The sequence below is a fragment of the Salvelinus fontinalis genome, chromosome 31 (genome assembly GCF_029448725.1).
Source record: "Salvelinus fontinalis isolate EN_2023a chromosome 31, ASM2944872v1, whole genome shotgun sequence".
NCBI lineage: Eukaryota > Metazoa > Chordata > Actinopteri > Salmoniformes > Salmonidae > Salvelinus > Salvelinus fontinalis.
Window position 1 is genome coordinate 10,504,756 of NC_074695.1, and position 10,016 is coordinate 10,514,771.

Consider the following 10,016-nt stretch of genomic DNA (forward strand, 5'->3'; position numbering starts at 1 on the left):
GTAGTCTCCCTCCCTCTCCATCTCTCTCTCCCTCCCTCTCCATCTCTACCCCCCTCCCCCAATCTCTCTCTCCCTCCCTCTCCATCTCTCCCTCCCTCCCCCAATCTCTCAAGAGTCCCATTGCCCCTGCACAGTGCATCACAATCATACTGCTCTGCACCTATGTAATTCAGGACCCCTCCCCCTTTCCTCCACCCCATTCCTCCTTCCTCCTTCCTCCTTCCTCCTTCCCTTCCTCCTTCCCCCTCTCCCTTCCTCCTTCCCCCTCTCCCTTCCTCCTACCCCTCCTAAAACCGTATGCAGCAGAGCAGAGCACTGGTTCTGTTCTGTCCCACCATCACCACTCTCCATCATCCTTGAGCAATTTGCCTGAGTGAGGGAAAAGAGGGGGAGTGTGTGTGTGTGTGTGTGTGTGTGTGTGTGTGTGTGTGTGTGTGTGTGTGTGTGTGTGTGTGTGTGTGTGTGTGTGTGTGTGTGTGTGTGTGTGTGTGTGTGTGTGTGTGTGTGTGTGTGTGTGTGTGTGTGTGTGTGTGTGTGTGTGTGTGAGAGAGAGAGAGAGCATCCGCCAGCAGAACAGTAAACAGCAGCAGCCCTGCAGTGTCCTGCAGCAATGTGAACAGTTAGCTCAGTTGCTGAATTCTGCAGTGCTGGTTGGACTATCGTGGCAGTAGGCAGGCACACTCTAGTCAGCAGTCACATGGTGCAGAGAGAGAGAGAGAGAGGTAGCTACTGGCCGGCTTTGAGCGGTCTGTCTACAGGCTGGGGGTGAGTGAGTTGGGGAGAGGACAAGGAGCAGGGGGGGAGATGGGGGAGATGCCTGCGTGAGCAGGAGGAGGCCCAGAAGGAGGGAAGGGGGGGACATAGCAGTGTACGACCATTCATTTACCAGATCAGCTGCCTGGCTGACTGCCCTTTTTGCCTCTCCTCCTCCTCTCCTCTCATCCTCCTCTCCTCCCCCTTTCGCCTCTCCTCATCCTCCACTCCTCCCGCTTTCTCCTCTCCTCTCATCCCCCTCTCCTCTTCCCCCTCTCCTCCCCCTTTCTCCTCTCCTCCTCCTCTCCTCTCCTCCACCTTTCTCCTCTCCTCCCCATCTTCTCCCCCTTTCTCCTCTCCTCCCCCTTTCTCCTCTCCTCCCCATCTTCTCCCCCTTTCTCCTCTCCTCCCCCTTTCTCCTCTCCTCCCCCTTTCTCCTCTCCTCCCCCTTTCTCCTCTCCTCCTCCTCTCCTCTCCTCCCTGTCCCCTTCTCCTCTCCTCCCCTTTCTCCTCTCCTCCCCCTTTCTCCTCTCCTCCCCCTTTCTCCTCTCCTCCTCCTCTCCTCTCCTCCCCCTTTCTCCTCTCCTCCCCATCTTCTCCCCCTTTCTCCTCTCCTCCCGCTTTCTCCTCTTCTCCTCCTCTCCTCTCCTCCCCCTTTCTCCTCTCCTCCCCCTTTCTCCTCTCCTCCTCCTCCCCCTCTCCTCCCCCTTTCTCCTCTCCTCCCACTTTCTCCTCTCCTCTCCCCCTAATGGTGCATTGTCCCATTCAGGCGCTAGCTCTACTTCCTGATGATGTAATAAATGCAGCAAGCTTTGAACTTGCTGGGGTAAGGGTTCTCACTTTTTCCCTCTCGTTTCCCCCACTGACACGTTACCCTCCAAGAGGGAGGGATAGATGTGTGTATCTGTGGGGCAGTTGGGGCCTCCTTCAATGTATGTGCCAGAAATGAACGCGTTAAAGCGGGGAATAGGATGATATGATGAGGTTGTAACAACGGTTTGATTTTTTAAAATATAAAAATAAAATAAAATTGCAATGTATGTTTAGGATTTATTTTTATTTTTTAAAAGCAGATTAATACGCATTATGAATGATTTGGTTATCATGATCTCACCAAACCAAAGAGTAAACAGCAATGAAAATATAAACTATATCTGATTTCATAAAATAATGACACGGTATTAAAATGATCTTGTTCAATTACAGCCCTGTATTATCATCAGCATCGTCATATTCCCTCCTGTCAGCAGGAATATAGAGCTGATTGATACTACAGTAGCTTTTACAGAAGGATCGCTGAGCTGCACTGGAGGGTACAAGGGCATAATATAGCATACATTATTCTATAGCTTCTACTGGAACGAGATGTAATGGGTATCCCAAACTGCACCCTATTCCCTGTATAGTGCACCTGTATATTTAGCCCAAACAACTACCTCTTTACCTACTGTATTTATTTATTAATTTATTTTGCTCCTTTGCACCCCATTATTTCTGTCTCTACTTTGCACTTTCTTCCAATGCAAACCAACCATTCCAGTGTTTTTTTTAGTTTTTATTTTACTTGCTGTGTTGTACTCACTTCGCCTCCATGGCCTTTTTATATTTTTATTTATTTATACATATATCTGTTTGCCTTCACCTCCCTTATCTCACCTCACTTGCTCACATTGTATATAGACTTATTTTTTTTCACTGTATTATTGACTATATGTTTGTTTTTACTCCATGTGTAACTATGTGTTGTTGTATGTGTCGAACTGCTTTGCTTTATCTTGGCCAGGTCGCAATTGTAAATGAGAACGTGTTCTCAATTTGCCTACCTGGTTAAATAAAGGTTAAATAAATAAATAAAAAAACACAGGGAATAGGGTGAAATTCCACTCTGAGTTCCACTGGAGGGTACTGTGAGGTCATCACTGCTCTAGCGGAAGTTGATCACCAGGCAGAATTGTGGAGCTGTACCACTTCTCTGTACCTTACTGGAGCTATACCTTCTCTGGTTCCTCTCTCTTTCTACTGCAGAGGGGTGGCTGGGACACACATCCACACACACACAGAGAGAGAGTGAGAGGAGAGAGAGAGGAGAGAGAGGAGAGAGGGGAGAGAGGAGAGAGGGGAGAGTGAGGAGAGGAGAGAGAGGAGAGAGGGGAGAGGAGAGAGAGAGAGTGAGAGACCTTATAATTTTACAGTGATCTGGAAATGAGCATTTTACACAAAAAGTGACATGGTACCGTTTGAGAGTCAGAGATCTACCTGCAACACGTTGGGTGGTGCTCCAGATCTGGTTGCGGATATCCAAGATAAATCAGGAAACGTATTGCCAGAAAACAATAGCCTTGTCTTTTTTACACGGCTGCAATATTCCTAATTATAGAAAAGGGGGAAATATTATGCGCCCTTCACAGTTTAGTATCTGGAGCCCTTCCACTGCCATCATCTACCACTGAAGGTAGTTCTTGATACATTTCATTAGAAATATAATGAGATTATTTTCTTCAGAATTTTTTTTGTAAATGTTTTTTTTCCCTAAAACATAAAACATACACATTTTATGTGAATTGAGCATCTTCATCCATGATGTCTTGTCTTAACCATATTAATATTCATGGTTGCCATTGGTAATTAATATTCATGGTTGCCATTGGTAGTTCATGTAGGCCTGTTGGTAATTAATATTCATGGTTGCCATTGGTAGTTCATATTCATGGTTGCCATTGGTAGTTCATGTAGGCCTGTTGGTAATTAATATGCATGGTTGCCAATGGTAATTCATGTAGGCCTGTTGGTAATTAATATTCATGGTTGCCATTGGTAATTCATGTAGGCCTGTTGGTAATTAATATTCATGGTTGCCAATGGTAATTCATGTAGGCCTGTTGGTAATTCATATTCATGGTTGCCATTGGTAATTCATGTAGGCCTGTTGGTAATTGTAGGTAGTCTGCAGTGTGTGTTTTCTGGACGTAAACGCACAGCATCAGCAGAGTAAGGGCTCTATTCAATCCGCATTGCGGAAGTTCGGCTTTACAGCGTAATTGAAATTTAAAGGCAGTGTTCGTGCTTTCAGAGGAGACTGCATTTACATTAAACGCTACATATGTCTGCTCAATCTGAAATGACCTTCACATTTCTATCATGGAACTTGTTATGCTTCTGCTTGAATAAAGCCCTAGGACTATCCTACGCAGAGACTTTGGGAGAATCTCAATTGCATATTCCTTGTGTCCCTCCCTCCCTCGCTTCGTTCTCAAAACCCATTGGAGGGGAAGATCAGAGGGGGGAGGGGGACCTATGGCTTTCTCATCCAATGGGTTTTGAGAAGGAGGTTGAGGAGCGATGTAATTGAGATTCTCCCCTAGAGAAGGCTACCAGAGTCATGCAGATTCTACCACTATTACATATTTGCCAAACTATTTATAATTCCTGTAGCCGCTGGTCATTGAAGATGTTTTCTGGAAAAGTAAACGCTGATTCTGCAGTTTTGCTCCAGAAAATCCAGTAGGTCTATCCTACATGTAGTGAGTGACCTCCACTGCAGTCATTCCATGAGGGTGCAGAGAGAAGCGAACAAAACAGACATTAAAAAGTGAAAACTATCTGAAGGGGAAATGGTACATACGTTTTAGAGATAAACATCATACATTTTCTAGCACAATATACATGTCAGTTTAAAGCTCCTCTCACAGTCGGTCTTTCAGGATCTTTCCACTTTTTATGCTCCTCAATGTTTTATAACCATACTATATGACCCCCCCAGTGTTCAGTCCCTCTCACTCTGCTCCTCCCCTCTCCTCCCACCTATAGTGTGTGAGTAGATTCACTCTGATGGCCTCTGCCTGGGCTGGCTGAGCTGTGCGTGTTGGAACATGCCTCGACTTGTACTGGCTCGCCTGGCTGAGGAAGGAGAGAGCCTTGAGCCCTGCCCTCAACAGTTTCACCATGCCCTGCTTGAAGTGACCCTCTGGTAGACGAACAAGACCCAGCAGAGGTGCTCAACACTGGCAGTTGATTGTCCTGAACACTCAGAGTGGACGGACACACTGGACAGAACCAGGACAGGACCTTGGATCTTCAGCTGTACCCAGTCTATAATCTGTCCACAATCCTAACACTACTTTACTGGTAAGTCTGATGTTTAATAGATACCCTCCTGAATGGACTTCTTTTAGCCTATTCATACTGTAGGTACCTTCTACTAGCTTTCTCAAATAACTGTTGATCTCTGACTTCTACACTATTGAAAAGAGAAAATGGCATTTAATGGTAGTCTACTGTTCCACTAGCATGTAGCTATAGTATTTAATGGTAGTCTACTGTTCCACTAGCATGTAGCTATAGTATTTAATGGTAGTCTACTGTTCCACTAGCATGTAGCTATAGTATTTAATGATAGTCTACTGTTCCACTAGCATGTAGCTATAGTATTTAATGGTAGTGTTCCACTAGCATGTAGCTATAGTATTTAATGGTAGTGTTCCACTAGCATGTAGCTATAGTATTTAATGGTAGCCTACTGTTCCACTGGCATGTAGCTATAGTATTTAATGGTAGTGTTCCACTAGCATGTAGCTATAGTATTTAATGGTAGCCTACTGTTCCACTAGCATGTAGCTATAGTATTTAACGGTAGTCTACTGTTCCACTAGCATGTAGCTATAGTATTTAATGGTAGTCTACTGTTCCACTAGCATGTAGCTATAGTATTTAATGGTAGTGTTCCACTAGCATGTAGCTATAGTATTTAATGGTAGTGTTCCACTAGCTAGGTGAATGCACCAATTTGTAAGTCGCTCTGGATAAGAGCGTCTGCTAAATGACTTAAATGTAATGTAAATGTATATGTAGCTATAGTATTTAATGGTAGTCTACTGTTCCACTAGCATGTAGCTATAGTATTTAATGGTAGTCTACTGTTCCACTAGCATGTAGCTATAGTATTTAATGGTAGTGTTTCACTAGCATGTAGCTATAGTATTTAATGGTAGTCTACTTTTCCACTAGCATGTAGCTATAGTATTTAATGGTAGTCTACTGTTCCACTAGCATGTAGCTATAGTATTTAATGGTAGTCAACTGTTCCACTAGCATGTAGCTATAGTATTTAATGGTAGTCTACTGTTCCACTAGCATGTAGCTATAGTATTTAAAGGTAGCCTACTGTTCCACTAGCATGTAGCTATAGTATTTAAAGGTAGCCTACTGTTCCACTAGCATGTAGCTATAGTATTTAAAGGTAGCCTACTGTTCCACTAGCATGTAGCTATAGTATTTAATGGTAGTCTACTGTTCCACTAGCATGTAGCTATAGTATTTAATGGTAGTGTTCCACTAGCATGTAGCTATAGTATTTAATGGTAGTGTTCCACTAGCATGTAGCTATAGTATTTAATGGTAGTGTTCCACTAGCATGTAGCTATATTATTTAATGGTAGTGTTCCACTAGCATGTAGCTATAGTATTTAATGGTAGTGTTCCACTAGCATGTAGCTATAGTATTTAATGGTAGTGTTCCACTAGCATGTAGCTATAGTATTTAATGGTAGTGTTCCACTAGCATGTAGCTATAGTATTTAATGGTGGTTTTCCACTAGCATGTAGCTATAGTATTTAATGGTAGTGTTCCACTAGCATGTAGCTATAGTATTTAATGGTGGTTTTCCACTAGCATGTAGCTATAGTATTTAATGGTAGTGTTCCACTAGCATGTAGCTATAGTATTTAATGGTAGCCTTGTGGTGCTTGTTTCAATACATCCCACAGAAAGAAACAAAGTAACTCATAAGTTCTTACTGTGTCGTTACCATTTGACCATGTAATATCTCAGTAAATGGTCATTTTTATCATAAAATAAGTGCATTTATACAGCGAGTTAACAATTATACACTTCCACCCTCTGGACTGTCCTCTATGAATGACTCAACTAAAAACACACAACATTATTGTCATATTTCCTTTTGGCTGGAGAAAGTTTATAAATAAACCTATCCTCCTGAAAGAGCAAAAGTAAGTCAATGGACAATATTACTAAAGAATTATAAAAGGTACTTATTTTCTCTGCTCCTCTACCTAGCTCTTGGGGATTCCCCTTCACAGTGAAACCTCCTCTTCATCAGCCGAGACAGCAGGCATCCTCCACTTACCTACCAGCTGCCACAGAGGAACCACAACGTTTATCAAGGTGGGAAGCAGGGAGAGACTCTATTCATTTTATATTTGTGTTGCATATAATGAACAGTGGTCTGCCCTTTGATGTAGGCATATAGAAGGGAGGAAAATAACCCATCTAACAGATGTAATATTCAGTAAGTCCTGTAGTAACTTATACAGATCAGATATGTGTAATCAGGATCCCTGGATGTTCTTCCCACCTGTCCAGACTATACAAGCAGTTAGGTAGTTACTGAGACAACAATGTTAGTGTTTTGTGGTAACTAGCAGTGTTAAAGCTCCCGAGTGGCGCAGCGGTCTAAGGCACTGCATCTCGGGGGTAGAGGCGTCACTACAGACCCTGGTTTGATTCCAGGCTGTATCACAACCGGCCGTGATTGGGAGTCCCAATAGGCCGATATGCGCCAATGATCAAGATCCAGAAAAGAGCCGTTAAATTCTACAACCACCTAAAAGGAAGCGATTCCCAAACCTTCCATAACAAAGCCATTACCTACAGAGAGATGAACCTGGAGAAGAGCCCCCTAAGCAAGCTGGTCCTGGGGCTCTGTTCACAAACACAAACACACCCCACAGAGCCCCAGGACAGCAACACAATTAGACCCAACCAAATCATGAGAAAACAAAAAGATAATTACTTGACACATTGGAAATAATTCACACAAAAAACAGAGCAAACTAGAATGCTATTTGGCCCCAAATAGAGAGTACACAGTGGCAGAATAGCTGACCACTGTGACTGACCCAAACTTAAGGAAAGCTTTGACTATGTACAGACACAGTGAGCATAGCCTTGCTATTGAGAAAGGCCGCCGTAGGCAGACCTGGCTCTCAAGTGAAGACAGGTTATGTGCACACTGCCCACAAAATGAGGTGGAAACTGAGCTGCACTTCCTAACCTCCTGTCAAATGTATGACCATATTAGAGACACATATTTCCTTTTGTACTTTAACCATTTGCACATGGTTACAACACTGTATATATACATAACATGACATTTGTAATGTCTTTATTCTTTTCGACCTTCTGTGAGTGTAATGTTTACTGTTAATTTGTATTGTTTATTTCACTTTTGTATATTATCTACTTCACTTGCTTTGGCAATGATAACATGTGTTTCCCATGCCAATAAAGCCCTTAAATTGAATTGAGAGAGAGAGAGAGAGAGAGAGAGAGAGAGAGAGAGAGAGAGAGAGACAAAGAGAAACAGAGAGAGAGAGAGAGAGGCAGTGAGAGAAAGACAGAGAGAGACAGAGAGAGAGAGAGAGAGAGAGAGAGGCAGTGAGAGAGAGAGAGAGAGAGAGAGAGAGAGAGAGAGAGAGAGAGAGAGAGAGAGAGAGAGAGAGAGACAGAGAGGGGCAGTGAGAGAGAGAGATAGTGAGAGAGAGACAGAGAGGCAGTGAGAGAGAGAGAGAGAGAGAGAGAGAGAGAGAGAGGGGCAGTGAGAGAGAGAGAGGCAGTGAGAGAGAGACAGAGAGAGAGAGAGAGAGACAGAGAGAGAGAGAGAGAGAGGGGCAGTGAGAGACAGAGAGAGAGAGACAGAGAGAGACGGAGACAGAGAGAGAGGATAGAGAGAGAGAGAGAGAGAGCACTGTACTGACAAGCAAAACAATTTTTATTACAATACACGGTTATGTCAATAAATATCACTCCTAGTGAGGTGATAAAAGAACAAGAAAGAAATTGCCATGGGTTTGTTGTCAAAGCTCATACTTCCCTGGTAACAGCACAATACCTCAAACCCAACTGCCATAGAACATGTTGAACTGTGACTCAACAGAAGAAACCCACCAATATTAGTTAACCCAGTTGTGGGTAACCCAGGGCGATAAGCCATGCCACAAAAAGATAACACGCCTAACTACCCTATACAGATAACACTCCTAACTACCCTATACAGGTGAGATAACAGCCCTAACTACCCTATACAGATAACACTCCTAACTACCCTATACAGGTGAGGTAACAGTCCTAACTACCCTATACAGATAACCCTCCTAACTACCCTATACAGATAACACTCCTAACTACCCTATACAGGTGAGATAACAGTCCTAACTACCCTATACAGATAACATTCCTAACTACCCTATACAGATAACACTCCTAACTACCCTATACAGGTGAGATAACAGTCCTAACTACCCTATACAGATAACATTCCTAACTACCCTATACAGATAAGATAACAGTCCTAACTACTAGAGGTCGACCGATTAATCGGCATGGCTGATTAATTAGGGCCGATTACAAGTTTTCATAACAATCGGTAATCAGCATTTTTGGACGCCGATTATGGCCGATTACATTGTATTCCACGAGGAGAATGCGTGGCAGGCTGACCACCTGTTACGTGAGTGCAGCAAGGAGCCAAGGTAAGTTACTAGCTAGCATTAAACTTATCTTATAAAAAACAATCGATCTTAACATAATCACTAGTTAACTACACATGGTTGATGATATTACTAGGTTAACTAGCCTCTCCTGCGTTGCATATAATCAGTGCGGCAGGTAGCCTAGTGGTTAGAGCGTTGGACTAGTAAACGAGAGGTTGCAAGATTGAATCCTCGAACTGACAAGGTGAAAATCTGTCGTTCTGCCCCTGAACAAGGCAGTTAACCCCCTGTTCCCTCGGTAGACTGTCATTGTAAATAAGAATTTGTTCTTAACTGACTTGCCTAGTTAAATAAAGGTAAAAAAAAAAAAAAAATGCGGTGCCTGTTAATTTATCATCGAATCACAGCCTACTTTGCCAAACAGGTGAGGATTTACCAAAGGCGTATTTGCGGAAAGAAGCACGGTCGTTGCACGAATGTACCTAACCATAAACATCAATGCCTTTCTTAAAATCAATACACAGAAGTCTATTTTTTTTAAACCTGCATATTTAGTTAAAATAAATTCATGTTAGCAGGTAGTATTAAACTAGGGAAATTGTGTCACTTCTGTTTGCACGCAGAGTTGCACGCAGAGTCAGGGTATATGCAACAGTTTGGGCCGCCTGGCTCGTTGCGAACTAATTTGCCAGAATTTTACGTAATTATGACATAACATTGAAGGTTGTACAATGTAACAGGAATATTTAGACTTA

General features: G+C 43.0%; 1 long non-coding RNA gene across 1 annotated transcript in view; it reads left to right on the plus strand.

Moving 5' to 3' along the window:
• Positions 1 to 1,267: 1,267 nt before the first annotated feature.
• The window catches only part of LOC129829523 (uncharacterized), a 14,304-nt gene continuing 5,555 nt past the window's right edge, over positions 1,268 to 10,016 (plus strand). The window contains exons 1-2 of the long non-coding RNA XR_008755401.1: positions 1,268 to 4,878; positions 6,827 to 6,934. This is a non-coding gene — a long non-coding RNA (uncharacterized LOC129829523). The remainder of the gene's footprint in view (positions 4,879 to 6,826; positions 6,935 to 10,016) is intronic.